The 15,417-nt window shown below is 36.6% G+C and overlaps 1 pseudogene; it reads left to right on the forward strand.

Moving 5' to 3' along the window:
• The window catches only part of LOC140599306 (large ribosomal subunit protein uL24-like), a 38,635-nt pseudogene extending 25,150 nt beyond the window's left edge, over positions 1-13,485 (forward strand).
• Positions 13,486-15,417: the final 1,932 nt, after the last annotated feature.

The raw sequence follows: 15,417 nt of genomic DNA on the forward strand, positions 1-15,417 counted from the left end.
GTTGGTTCATTCTGTGAGACTATATTCTCTATTCCTTCCCATTCTAACCCTTTAAAAAATTTTATTTATTCATGAGAGGCAGAGACATAGGCAGAGGGAGAAGCAGGTTCCATGCAGAGAGCGCAATGTGGGACTCGATCCCAGGACTCCAGGATCATGCCCTGAGCCAAAGGCAGATGCTCAACCACTGAGCCACCCAGGTGTCCCTTCTGCCCCCCTCTTTTATCTTGTTTCTGTTTTTGTGATCGATGTTGGGTCTCTATATAAAGTTTTGCTGGTTATATAAATTTGGAGTTCAGCATCTTCTAACATACAGAACAAAATACACCTACTACCAAGAGGATCACCCTCTACGTCCACTCTGTGAGACTATATTCTCTCTCCACCACCACTTCCACTGTTTTTTTTTTTTAAATTCTCACTATTTTTTAAAATTTTCACTTTCATGGTCCTTTTGTTTTATTGTGGCCTATTATTTATTTTCTAGTCTCTGACCTCTCTGGAATTGTCTAGGGTATATTAGGTTGTGGCTGATATTTTTGACTCTGCTTGCTCATACAGCCATTCTGCACTGGACAAAATGACTAGAAGGAAGAAGTCACCACAAAAGAAGGAACCATAGTAATACTATCACAAACCTACTTGATATGGATTTAAGTGGGATGTGAGAGATAACAATTCAGAAGTACAATTATAAAATTACTGTGGCTGTGGAAAAAAAGCATAAAGGACAATAGATCTCAATTCTGTAGTAAGAGAATCTCTAATCAGGCTGAAATTAAAAATACTTTAACTGAAATGCAGTCCAAATTGGATGCTCTAACTGCTAGGGTGAATGAGGTGGAAGAGAGAGTGACATAGAAGACAAGTTGATGGAAAGGAAGGAAGCTGAGGAACAAAGAGAAAATGAGGAAAGACTTCGGGAAATAAATGATAGCGTAAGAAGGAATAGTATTTGTCTTATTGGGATGCCAGAAGAGGTATATAGAGAGAAAACGACAAAGTGTATTTGAACAAATCATAGCTGAGAACTTCCCTAAACTTGGAATCTAGTTCCCTAAATAGGCATTCAGATCCAAGAGATAGAGGGTATCCCCCCAACAAAAAAATATCAAAACCCGATCAAACACCTTGACGTGTAATAGTGAAGTTTGAAAATGTCTAAGATAAAGTTTATATGGAGAGAAATGCCAAATTAACAGCATACCTATCAACAGAGACCTGGCATGCCAGAAAGGGCTGGCATGATATATTCTTCTAAATGAGAAGAACATGCAGCCAAAAATACTTTATCCATCAAGGCTGTCATTCAGAATGGAAGGAGAGATAAAGAGCTTCCAGGATACACAGAAACAAAGAATATGTGACCATCAAACCGTCTCTGCAAAAAAATATGAAGGGGGACCCTGTAAGAGAAAGAGGGAGCCCAAAGAAACAATCCACAGAAACAGGGGCTGTATAGGTAATATGATAACACTAAATTCATATCTTTCAGTAGTTACTCTGAACCCAAATGGGCTAAATGATCTCATCAAGATGCAGGGTATCAGACTGGATAAAAAAACAAGACTCATCCATATGCTATCTACAAGAGACTCATTTTAGACCTAAGGAACACCTCCAAACTGAAAGTGAGGGGGTAGAGAACCATGTACCATTCAAATGGTCCTCAAAAGAAAGCTGGGGTGGCAATCTTCAGATCAGATAAATTAGATTTTATACCAAAAACTGTAGTAGGAGATGAAGAGGGACTCCATATCATACTTAAAGGGTCTATCCCACAAGAAGACCCAACAATCATGATATTTATACCCCTAATTTGGGAGCAGCCAATTACATCAACCAATTAATAACCAAAGTAAATACATAGATAAAAATACATTAATAGTGGGAGACTTCAGCATGGCACTCTTGGCAAAAGACAGATCTTCCAATCAGAAACATTACCAGAGAGACAAGGGCCTTGAATGGCACACTGGACCAAATGGATTTCACAGAAACATACAGAACTTTCCATCCGAATGCAACTGAATACACATTCTTCTCAACTGCACATGGAACCAGAACCACACAATGGGCCACAAATCAGGTCTCAACCGATACCAAAAGACTGGGATTTCCCCCTGCATATTTTCAGAACACAATGCTTTGAAACTAGAACTCGATCACAAGAAGAAATTTGGAAGGAATTCAAACACTTGGAGGTTAAAGAGTATCCTACTAAAGAATGAATGGGTCAACCTGGAAATTAGAGAAGAATTAAACAGATTCATGCAAACTAATGAAAATGAGTGCACAACTGTTCAAAACCTTTGGGATACAGCAAGGAACTAAGAGGGAAATACACTGCAATGCAAGTCTGTCTCAAAAAATTGGAAAAACAAGCTCACCTTACACCTAAAGGAGCTAGAGAAAGAACAGCAAATAAAGCCTAAACCAAGCAGAAGAGAGATAATAAAGATTAGAGCAGAACTCAATGAAATAGAGACCAGAAGAACAGAACAGATTGGCAAAACTAGGAGCTGCTTCTTTGAAAGAATAAGATCAATAAACTCCTAGCCATACCTATTAAAAAGAAAAAAGACAAATTAAAATCAGGAATGAAAGGGGAGCTCACAACCAACACCAAGGAAATAAAATGATTTTAAGAATATATTATTAGCAACTATATGCCAACAAACTAGGCAATCTGGAAGAAATGGATGTATTTCTGGAAACTTACAAACTACCAACACTGAAACAGGAAGAAATAGAAAACCTGAACAGACCCATAACCAGCAAAGAAATTGAAGTAGTCATCAAAAACCTCCCAAGAAACAAGAGTCCAGGACCAGATGGCTTCCCAGAGGAATCTACCAAACATTTAAATAAGAAATAATGCCTATTCTACTGAAGCTGTTCCAAAAGATAGAAATGGAAGGAAAGCTTCCAAACTCATATAAGGCCAACAGTCCCTGGATCCCAAAACCAAAGATCCCATCAGAAAGGAGAATTATAGACCAATGTCCCTGATGAACAGGTATGCAAAAATTCTCACCAAGATACTAGTCAGTAGGATCCAACAGTACATTAAAAGGATTATTCACTAGGACCAAGTGGGATTTATTTCTGGGATACCAGGGTGATTCAATATTTGAAAAATCAGTGTTAAAGATCACATTAATAAAAGACAAGACTAGAACCATATGATCCTCTCAATTGATGTAGAAAAACCATTTGACAAAATACAGCATCCTTTCTTGATTAAAGCTCCTCAGTGTAGGGATAGAGGGAACATACTTCAATATCATAATAGCCCACAGCAGATACCATTCTCAGTGGGGAAAACCTGAGAGCTTTTCCCCTAAGGTCAGGAACATTACAGGGATGCCCTTTCTCACCACTGTTGTTCACTACAGTACTAAAAGTCCTAGCCTCAGCAATCAGATGACACAAAGAAATAAAAGGCATTGAAACTGGCAAAGAAGTCAAACTCTCACTCTTCACGGATTACATGATACTACATATGGAGAACCTAACAGACTTCACCCCAAAATTGCTAAAACTCACAGCAAATCAGCTATATGGCAAGACACAAAAATCAATGCACAGAAATCAGTTGCATTTCTAATAATGAGACTGAAGAAAGAGAAATTAAGGAATTGATCCCATTTACAATTGCACCAAAACCCATAAGATACCTAGGAATAAACCTAACCAAGGAATAAATAATAAATAATCCTAAGATTTGTATGGAACCAGAAAAGACCCTGAATAGCCAGAGGAATGTTGAAAAAGAAAACCAATGCTGGGGGCATCACAATACTGGACTTCAAGTTGTACTACAAAGCTGTGATCATCAAGATAGCATGGTACTGGCACAAAAACAGAGACGTAGATCAATGGAACAGAATAGAGAACCCAGGAATGGACCCTCAACTCTATGGTCAACTCATCTTTGACAAAGCAGGAAAGAATATCCAATGGAAAAAAAGTCTCTTCCACAAAATGGTGTTGGGAAATTTGGAAAGCCACATGCAAAAGGATGACCATTCTCTTACACCACATACAAAGATAAACTCAAAATGGATGAAAGATCTAAATGTGAGACAGAAATTCGTCAAAATCCTAGAGAACACAGGCAGCAAACCTTTTGAACCTCGGCCACAGCACTTCTTGCAAGACACATCTCTAACAGCAGGAAACAAAAGAAATGAATTATTGGGACTTCATCAAGATAAAAAGCTTCTGCACAGCAAAAGAAACAAAACTAAAAGGCAACCTACAGAATGGGAGAAGATATCTGCAAATGACATATCAGAGAAAGGGCTAGTATCCAAGATCTATAAAGAACATGTTATGGGCAGCCTGACTCAGCAGTTTAGCACCACCTTCAGCCTAGGGCGTGATCCTGGAGATCCGGGATCGAGTCCCACATCAGGCTCCCTGCAAGGAGCCTGCTTCTCCCTCTGCCTATGTTTCTGCCTCTCTGTCTCTCTCATGAACAAATAAATAAAATCTTAAAAAAAAAAGAATGTATCAATCTCCACACCCCCAAAAAACAAACAATCCAGTCATGAAATGAGCAGAAGACATGAACAGAAATTTCTCCAAAAACGACCTACACATGGCCAGTAGGCATACGAAAAAATACTCCATGTCACTTGCCATCAGGGAACTACAAAACCACCATGAGATACCACTTTATACCACTTTAGTGAGAATGAGACTGAAAATTAGTAAGACAGAAAACAAATGTTGGCAAGGATGTGGAGAAAGGGGAACCCTCTTGCACTGCTGGGGGGAATACAAACTGGTGCAGCCACTGTGGAAAACAGTTTCTTCAGAAAGTTGAAAATAGAGCTACCCTACGACTCAACAATTGCACTACTGGGTATTTATCCCAAAGATACAGATGTAGTGAAACAATAGGACACCTGCTCCTCAATGGTCATAGCAGCAGTGTCCAAATAGCCAAACTGTGGAAAGAGCTGTATATCCTCTGACAGAATAATGGATAAAGAAGATGTGGTGTATATATAGAATGGAATATTACTCAGCCATCAGACAGGATGAATACCCACCATTTATATTGACGTGGATGGAACTGGAGGGTATTATGCTGAGTGAAATAAGTCAATCAGAGAAGGACAATCATATGGTTTTACTCATATGCAGAATATAAGAAATAGTGAAAGTGACCGTAAGGGAAGGAGGAAAACTGTGTGGGAAAAAAATCATAGAGGAAGACAAACCATGAGAGACTCCTAGCTCTGGGAAACAAACAGGGTTGCTGGAGGGGAGTGATGGGAGGATGGGGTAACTGGGTGACGGGCACTAAGGAGGGTACGTGATGTGATGAGCACTGGGTGTTATACTATATGTTGGCAAAATAAATTTAAGTAGGGAGGAAGGGAGAAGGGAGGAAGGAAGAGACTTATAGAACAACAAAGATAGGATATATACATTCCCAATGCAGTATTATTCAGCTATAAAAAAAAGCTTGAAATCCTGCCATTTGCAATGAAATGGATAGAGCTATAGAGTATTATGCTAAGGAAAACAAGTTGGTCAGAGAAAGACAAATACCACATAATCTCACTTTTCTGTAGAATTTATGAAACTAAAGCAACAAGCGAAGGAAAAAAAAGAGACAAAAAAAAAAAGAGAGAGAGAGAGAGAGAGAGAGAGAGACTCTTAACTACAGAGAACACACTGCTGGTTCCCAGAGAGGATGTGAGTTGTGGGAATGGGTAAGATGGGTGATGGAGATTAAAGAATACACTTAACATGATTAAAAAGAAAAATGATGGCTGAAAACTACCCTTACCTGGGAAAAGAAACAAATCCAAATGAAGGAAGCCCAAAAACAACACAATGACTCTAAAGAGAGCCATAAAGAGACATTATGATGAAACTGTCAAAAGTTTAAAAAAAATGCAAAGAATCTTAAAAGTAGCAAGAGAAAGTGGCTTGTTCCAAACATGGGACTCTCCATAGAGCTATCAGTAGATTTTTCAGCAGAAATGCTGCAGGCCAGTAGGGAGTAGGATAATGCACATTCAAAGTGGTAGAAGAATAAACTTGCCCTGAGCATACTCTATCCAGCAAAATTCTTCAAAACTTGGAGACAGAGTTTCAAAGAGAAAAGCTGAAGACCCGGGTGGCTCAGCGGTTTAGCACTGCCTTCAGCCCAGGGCCTGATCCTGGAGACCCAGGATCGAGTCCCACGTCAGGCTCCCTATGTGGAGCCTGCTTCTCCCTCTGCCTGTGTCTGCGTGTGCCTCTCTCTCTCTCTTTCTCTCTCTCTCTCTCTCTCATGAATAAATAAATAAAATCTTAAAAAAAAAAGCTGAAGAACTTCATACAAGAGTTGTTAAAGGGAGACGGGAATTTGCCATTCTAAAATAAAACAACCATGAAAGTATTAAACTAATTGATAAATGTGTAATTCAGAATAATATTGTAAAGGTGATGGGTAAATCCATTATCACTTTAGTACAAAGACTAAAAAACAACAATAACTACAATACCTTTTTAAGGCATATACAATACTAAAAGATGCAAACAAAATGAAAAGAGTATTAAAATGTAGAGCTTTGTATTTGAAATTATCTCAAAATCATCAGTTTTAAGATGTTTTATCTAAATCTCATGATACTTTCAAAACAAAACTCTATAGTAGATACACAAATGAGAGAGAAGAGTATCAAAGAATACCACTATGGAAAAATCATGAACTCACAAAGGAAAACATGAAGAAATGAATAAGGGATTTCCTAAAGAACCAGAAAACAATTAATACAATGCCAATCTGAGTCTTACCTATTAATAATTACTCTATGTGTAAGTAGATTAAAAACTCCAATCAAAAGACAGAGTAGCTAAATGGATTAAGAGAGAGAGAGAGACCCAACTATATGCTACCAAAAGGACTCACGAGCTTCAATGACACATACAGACTAAAGTTGGATAGAAGATATTCCATGCAAATGGAAACCAAAAGAAAGCAAGGATAGCTGTATTTGTATCAGACAAAACAGACTAATTATGTTGAATTAATGTGGCTACAGTGGGCCTATAGAAACAAAGAAGGTGATTATATAATGATGAAGAGGTAAATTCATCACGAGGACATAACAAATATAAATATTTATGCACCCAACACAGGAGCACCTAAATATATAAAGCAAATATTAACAGATTTGAAGGGAGAAACAGCAATACAATAACAGTAGGGAACTTTAATTTTCCACTTTCAACAATGGATACATACCTCAGAAAGAAAATCAGTAAGAAAACATTTGACTTAAACTATATAGCAGACCAGATGGACCTAATATATATACAGAACATTCCATCCAACAGCAGAATACACATTCTTCTCAAACATACATGGAACATCTCCAGAATAGATCATATATTAGGCCACAAGTCTTAACAAATTTTTAAAAACTTAAATTATTCCAAGTATCTTTTCCAAACATAATGATAGGACACTAGAAATCAACAGAAGGAAAACCACAAAATGCACAAATATGTGGAGATTAAACATGCTCCTGAACAACAAATGGGTCAAAAGAAGAAATCAAAGGGAAAATTTAAAAATATCTTGAAACAAATTAAAATGAAAATACAACATACAAAAATTTGTGAAACGTGACAAAAACAGTTCCAAGAGGGAAGTTTACAGCAATAAATGCCTACATTAAAATATCTCAAATGAACAACCTAACTTTACACCTAAAAGAACATGAAAAAGAAGAACTAAGCCCCAAATCAATGATCCTAGTATAGGCCCACTGTAGCCACATTAATTCAACATAATTCTGGAAGTCCTAGCAAAAGAAATTAAGAAAAAGAATTAAAAGGGAACTAAATTGAAAAGGAAGATTAAATTGTGCTTGCAGATGACATGATGTCATATAGAAAACCATTAAGATTCCACAAAAAAATTTAAATTAATAAATTCAGTAGATTTACAGAATGCAAAGTCCATATACAAAAAAATCAGCTGCATTACATACACCAACAGCATAATCATGGAAAGAGAACTTAAAATATTATCTCCAATAGCATGAAAAAAATAAAATACTTAGGAATAAATTTATCCAAGGATGTGAAAGATCTGTATACTCAAACTACAAAACTGATGAAAGAAACTGAGGACACAAATAAATGGAAAGATATTCTGTGTTCATGGGTTGGAAGAGTATTGCGAAAATGTCTATACTATTCAGAATGATCTTCAGATTCAATGCAATCCCCATTAAAATTCCAATAGCACTTTTCCACAGAAATAAGAGTCCTGAAACTTGGATGGAACCACAAAGTCCCTGAATAGCCAAAGCAACTCTGAGAAAGAACAAAAGTGGAAGCATCACACTTCCTGATTTCAAACCATATTACAAAGCTATAGTAATCAAAGCAGTAGGATATTTGTATAAAAACAGATATATAAATTAATGCAACAGAGAGCCCAGAAATAAATCCATGCATATATATTCAGTTAACTTTCAAAAAGGAATCAAAAAGGCACAATGAGACAAAGATAGTTTCTTCAACAAAAGGTGTTAAGAAAACTGGATAAACATATGCAAAAGAAGGATACTTGGACCCCTATCTTACACCATAGGCAAAAATCAACTAAAAATAGATTAAAGAGTTGAACATAGGAAAAAAAAAAAAGAGTTGAACATAGGCCCTGAATACTTAAAACCCCCAGCAGAAAATGTAGAGGGTAAGCTCCTTCACAATGTTTTCAAAAATGTTCTTTTTGATGTGACAACAAAACAAAGGCAAGAAAAGCAAAACTAATAGGGAGGAGTCCTGTATCAAACGAAAAAGCTGCTGCATAGTAAAGGTAACTACACACAAAATGAAGAAGCAACCTATGGAATAGGAGAATACAACTGCAAGCCACATATCAGATAAAAGTTAATATGCAAAATACAAAAACTCATACGATTCAATAGAAAAAAATAACTCAATTAAAACTTAAATATGTAAAATAACTAAGACATTTTCCCCCAGAAAAGACAAATTGTCAACAGATAAATAAAGGTGCTCAACATGATTAATCACCTGGGAAATGCAAATCAAAACCCCAATAAGATATCACCTGTTTGGATGTCTACTATCAAAAATATAAGAAATAACAAATGCTGGTGAGGATACAGAGAAAAGGAAATCTTTGTGCACTGCTGGTGGCATGTAAATTGGTATAGCCAATACTGAAAACAGTATGGAGATGCCCAAGAAATTAAAAATAAGACTATGATACAATCTAGCAGTTCCACTTCTAGGTATATATATTCAAAGGAAATAAAATCATTACCTCCTGATTATCTCATGTTCATCACAGCATTATTCACAATAGTCCAGATATGGAAAGAACCTAACTGTCCCATCACAGATGAAAGGATAAAGAAAATTTTGTATATCTCTCTCTCTCTCAAACACACAGATATTATTCAATCTTAAAAAGAAGTAATTCCTGCCATTTACAATAACATGGATGAACCTGGAGGGCATTATGCTAAATGAAATAAGCCAAATGAGAAAGGCAAACACTACATGGCATCACTTATATGTGGAATCTATTTAAAAAAAAAGAAAAGGTAGAATAATGGTTCCCTGAGATGGGATGGTGGTGGAAATTGGAAGAGGTTTCTAAAAGGGTAAAACTTAAAGCTATAAGATGAATAAAGTCTAAAGATTTAAGTTATAACATGGTAAGTATAGTTGATAATACTGTATGTGTCATTAAAATTTGCTAAGAGAGGGCAGCCCCGGTGGCGCAGCAGTTTAGCGTCGCCTGCAGCCCAGGGCATGATCCTGGAGACCCTGGATCGAGTCCCACATCAGGCTCTCTGCATGGAGCCTGCTTCTCCCTCTGCCTGTGTCTCTGCCTCTCTCTCTCTCTTTCTGTCTCTATGAATAAATAAATAAAATCTTTAAAAAAAATTTGCTAAGAGAGTAGAATTTAAGTGTTCCTATACAAAAAGCTATATGAAGTGATGGGTGTGTTATTTAACTTGATTGTAGGAATCCTTTCCCAATATATACATGTATCAAAGCAACACATTGTATACTTTAAATCTATTACAATGAGAACTCAATAAGCCAGAAAAGCCTACAAGACCAACAATAGGAGGAAACTTTAGCTAGATCAACTGTTGTCTCAAAAAAAATTTTTTAAGTAAAATTGGAGTGCATCTATCCCTTTAAATTAGTATTTTTGTATTCCAGAAGTGCTGAATCACTATATTGTATACCTGAAACAAATATCTAAATGAAATTTGAATAAAAAGTAAAATTGGAAATGACAAAGGGAACATTACTACCAATTTTATGGAGATAAAAGGCTTAAAACAGTATTATTTACAATTGTACATCAATAAATTTGATAACCTAAAAGAAAGGCACAAACTCTAGAAATTGCATTCTGCCAAATCTTTGAAGAAAGATGTGAAAGTCATAATATTGAATTTATTATCAAAAAAGCCTTGCAACAACTAAATTCTCTGGATTAGATTCCCTCATGTTGAATTCTAATAATCATTCACAGAATTAAGGTCATTCTTCACCAATCCTTCCAAACAACTGAAGAGTAGTGGATGCTTCCTCACTTATTCTAGAGGGTCCCTATTATACTGGTTCCAAAGCCAGACAAAGACACTACAAGAAAAGAACACTATGGACTAAATGTCCCTTATGAATACTGATACAAAAATCGTCTACAAGATAGTAAACAACTCAACAGCACTTTAAAAGGATTATATATCATGGCCAATTAGGGCAATGATTATAAGGTTGATTCAACATGAAAACTTGTCAATGCAATATATATACTACAAAGACCAAATGAAGGAAAAGGAACCCACATGATCACCTTAATGGATGCCAAAAAAAAAAAAGCACTTGACAAACGTTAGTGATCTTTCTTAATTAAAAAAAAAAAAAAAAGAAGAAGCCTCAAAAAAAAAAAAAATCAGGAATAGAAGTTATTCACTTTAGCATAATAAAGGCTGTATGTGAAAAACCTACAGCTATTATATTTAATGGTGAAAGACCTAAAGCTTTCCTTGTAGATCAAGGACAAGGGAAAGTATACCTGCTTTCACTACTTCTATTTAGCATAGTACTGAAAAATCCTACCTAAAGAAGAAATACAAAAGCATAAAGTTGAAAAGAAAAATAACATTCACAAATTACACAATCTCATATGTAGAAAACCTCAAGATTTCACAAAAACTACTACAATTAATATATTTAACAAAGTTGGAGGATATAAAAACACTCAAAAAATACTGTGTTTTTATACAGTAAGAATGAAAAGTTTAAAATGGAAATTAAGAAAACAATATCATTACAGAATTGTGAAAGGGTAAAAATCTAGGAAAACTTTAACCAGGGTGGAGAGGCATAAGACATCAACACCAAAAACTAGAAAATGTTGGTAAAAAATTAATAAAGATATTAATAAATGTAAAGGAATCTTGTGTTCATAAATTGATGTTTTTAATGTCAGTACTACATATAAATGCAATCTCTTTCAACACTGTACAGATTAAATGCAGTCTCTTTCAAAATTTCAATTTTTTTCAGAAAAAGAAAAATCCATCTGAAATTTCATATGCTACAACATGGAGTAACCTTTTAGCATTATGCTAAGTAAAGTGAGCCAGTTGCAAAAGGACATATACTATATGATTCCACTTTATGAATTTAATTACTCTATGTACTTGATATAGAGACAAAAATATAGAATTGTGGATGCTAGGGCTTGAGGGTGGGGGAAATGTCAAATTATTATTTAATAATTATAGATTTTCAGTTTTGCAAGAAAACTGGGTGGTGTGATGGTCATAATAGTTGCACAGTGAAATGAATGTACTTAAGGCCACAGACTTGTGCTTTTTAAAATGGCTAAAATGGTAAATTTTATGTTATGTGTATTTTAGTAGAATTTTTTAAGTGAAGGGAAACATTCACATAAAGAAAAACTAAAGAAGTTCATCACTAATAGATCTGCTCAATAAGAAATGTTACAAAAAATCAAGAAAGTTGGCAATCCTTCAGCTAGATGGACCAAGAAAAAGAGACAAGACTCAAATTAATAAATTCAGAAATCAATGTGGAGACATTACCACTGACCTTCCAGAAAGAAAAAGGATTGTAGGAGAATACAATGAACAGTTTTATGCCAACAAATTGTATAACCTAGATGAAATCAACAACTTCCTAGAAACAGAGTACCAAAATGTACTCAAAGAAATAGAAAATCTCAACAGATCTATATCAAGGGATACAATCTGTAATCAAAAACCCCCAACAAAGAAAAGCTCAGAACTAAAGGGCTTTACTAGTGATTTCTACAAAACATTTAAAGACTTATCACCAATCTTCGAACTCTTCCAAAAAATAAGAGGGAACATTCATGTCAATATTACCCTGGCATCAAAGCCAGATAAAGATATCACAGAAAACATAGACATGATTTCCCTATCCTCCACCCACAGATGTAAAAAATCCTCAAAAAGATCCCTGCTAGCCAAATCTAGGAGCATATTAAGAGGATTATCCATCATGATAAATTGAGACTTCTCACATGAATAGAAATATATTTCAAGATATGAAAATTAATCAATACAGAAAATGACATTAATAGAATGAAGGAAAAAATAAACAAGGCTCTTCCCTTTTACTGCCATTGCTGAATTGCCAGTAGCCAAAATGAAATTCAATCCTTTTGTGACTTCCAAACAGAGCAAGAACTATAACAAGCATTTTAATCCAGCTTCCCACATTCGCAGAAAGACTGTGTCTTCCTCTCTTTCCAAAGAGCTGAGACAGAAGTACAACATTTGATCCATGCCCATATGAAAGGATGATGTACAGGTTGTGTGAGGACACTACAAAGGTCAGCAAATTGGCAAAGTAGTCCAGGTTTACAGGAAGAAATACATCATGTATGGTGAACAAGTATGTGAGAGAAGGCTGATGACATAACCGTTCATGTGGGCATTCACCTTTGCAAGGTGGTTACTACTAGACTAAAACCAGACAAAGACCACAAAAAGATCCTTGAAGGTAAAAGCCAAATTTCACCATGTAGGAAAAGAAAAGGGCAAATATAAGGAAGAAACAATTGAGAGGATGCAGGAATAAAGTAATAATATATATGACTTTAGATAAAAACTCTTAAAGTAAAAAAGACATGATTATCTCAGTTAATGCAACAAATTTAAAGAAATCACTATTTTTAATTCAGTTTGCCAACATACAGTATAATACCCAATACTCATCACATGCCCTCCTAAATGCCACTATTTTATGTAAATTAAACATATATATACACATACACACATACGTATAGGAAAAATATAATGTAACTAAGTATGGAAGGTAATGTCCAAAAAATACCTACAGAAAACCCACAGCTAACATTATACTCAGTGGTGAAAGAATGGATGCCAGCTTTTGACTCTTCTATTGAACACTGTACTGAGGATCCCTGGGTGGCGCAGCGGTTTGGCGCCTGCCTTTGGCCCAGGGCACGATCCTGGAGACCCGGGATCGAATCCCACGTCGGGCTCCCGGTGCATGGAGCCTGCTTCTCCCTCTGCCTATGTCTCTGCCTCTCTCTCTCTCTCTGTGACTATCATAAATAAATAAAAATTAAAAAAAAAATGAACACTGTACTGGGAGTTCCAGCCAGAATAATGAGGCAAGAAAGAGACATAAAACACATCCAAATTGGAAATGAAGAAGTATAATTATTTGTTTGCAGGTGACATGATCCTATATATAGAAAAGCCTAAAGAACTCATGAGACAAGACTATCTGAGCTAATTAACAAATATAGAAAAGTTGCAAGATATTAGATCAGCACAAAAATCAGTTGTTTTCTATACCCTGGCAGTGAACAAAAAAGTTTAGAAAAATATCCACTTACAATAGCATCTAAAAGAATAAGATACTTACGAATTAATTTAACCAAGGAGATGCCAGACTTGTACACTGTTAACTATAAGCCACCACTGGCTGAATGGATAAGCAAAATGTTGAATATTTATCCAATCATATGTCATATGTCTTTCAACCATAAAAGAACTAAACAAGGAGTGACAGCAAGACGGCAGACTAGGCAGTCACAACCTCATCCTTACACAAAACAATACTGTAACAACTACCCAAAATGAAAATGGATCTGGGAGAGTGCAGGTAAAATCAAGAAGCTGCAGTCAGTGGAGCACAAACTCCATGGATATATGCACAGGAAAGCCAAGGAAACTTCTACCTGCATCATCACCTGGTCTCCTAGCCCAGGAGCTGGGTGCTCAGTGTGATCCACATGGCAGCAACCTCCCTCTACAGGCCAATGGACAGTAGGAGGACCCGAGCAGCCCTCGCCATTCACCACCAGGGACCAGTGCAGACCTCACTGATGCTACCCTAGCTGACACAACTGCCCAGAGTTCATGCTACTGCACTCCTTTGGAGCAGAAGCCAAGCTGTGAAGCCAATGCCCACCTCCCTCCTCCCCCTGGCCCTAAAATTACCATGTGTTCCCGCGCCTCCGTCTAATGTGTGTCCATGCCTCGGATCCTGGTGCCAAGAGAGATTCATTAAACTGCGACCTCCTTAGGCAGAGGAAAGGGAAAGCAGGGGAACCCCAGCCACCCTCACTACTCCCACAGAAACCTTTGGGCTTTGATGATGCTGACTGAGCTAAGAAAGCTGAATATGGATTCAACACCACTGTGCCTTCTTAGAGCCAGAGCCACTGCTGGGCCACCCTGGAGCTGGGGCTGCCACACACAACTCAGCCAGTGCCCTCATACCCACCAATGTGTGAAAGTCTTTCCCACCAAAGGCAGTACACAAAGCCTAGAAGAGGTGACTGCTCCTTCAAGTGTGCAGACAGCAACACAAGACTACAGCAAACATTTAAAAAAAAAATCAAGGGAATATGATACCATCAAAAGAACACAAATTTTCAGTAAATAACCTGAAAGAAATTAAGTATCTATGAATTGCCTGCAAATACTTTAATTTTTTAAAAGAATCTCAGCAAGGGAGGGGCCAAGATAGTGATATAGGAAGACCCTGAACTCACCTCCTCCACAGACACACCAAATCTAAAGCTATTTACAGAGTAATTCCTTTGGAAAAACTGAGGACTGAAAGGTTCTTCATAGCAAAAGACAGGAAAACCATAGAGAACGGCAGCCATGAAAGTGCAAACTGCAGTGGGAAAGGATGGTGCTGAGGGACCATGAGCTGATTTGTCTTCCTTGAAGCAAAAGGAAAAAAATAACAGAATTTAAAAGAGCAACTAGAATATAAAAGACCCAGCCCTAGAACTCCACTAAGTGGTATGAGAGCCACTGGAGCCCTCTCCAGGTTGGAGAAGCTGCCAAGCACCATGCC

Source organism: Vulpes vulpes, chromosome 1 (assembly GCF_048418805.1).
Source record: "Vulpes vulpes isolate BD-2025 chromosome 1, VulVul3, whole genome shotgun sequence".
Classification (NCBI taxonomy): domain Eukaryota; kingdom Metazoa; phylum Chordata; class Mammalia; order Carnivora; family Canidae; genus Vulpes; species Vulpes vulpes.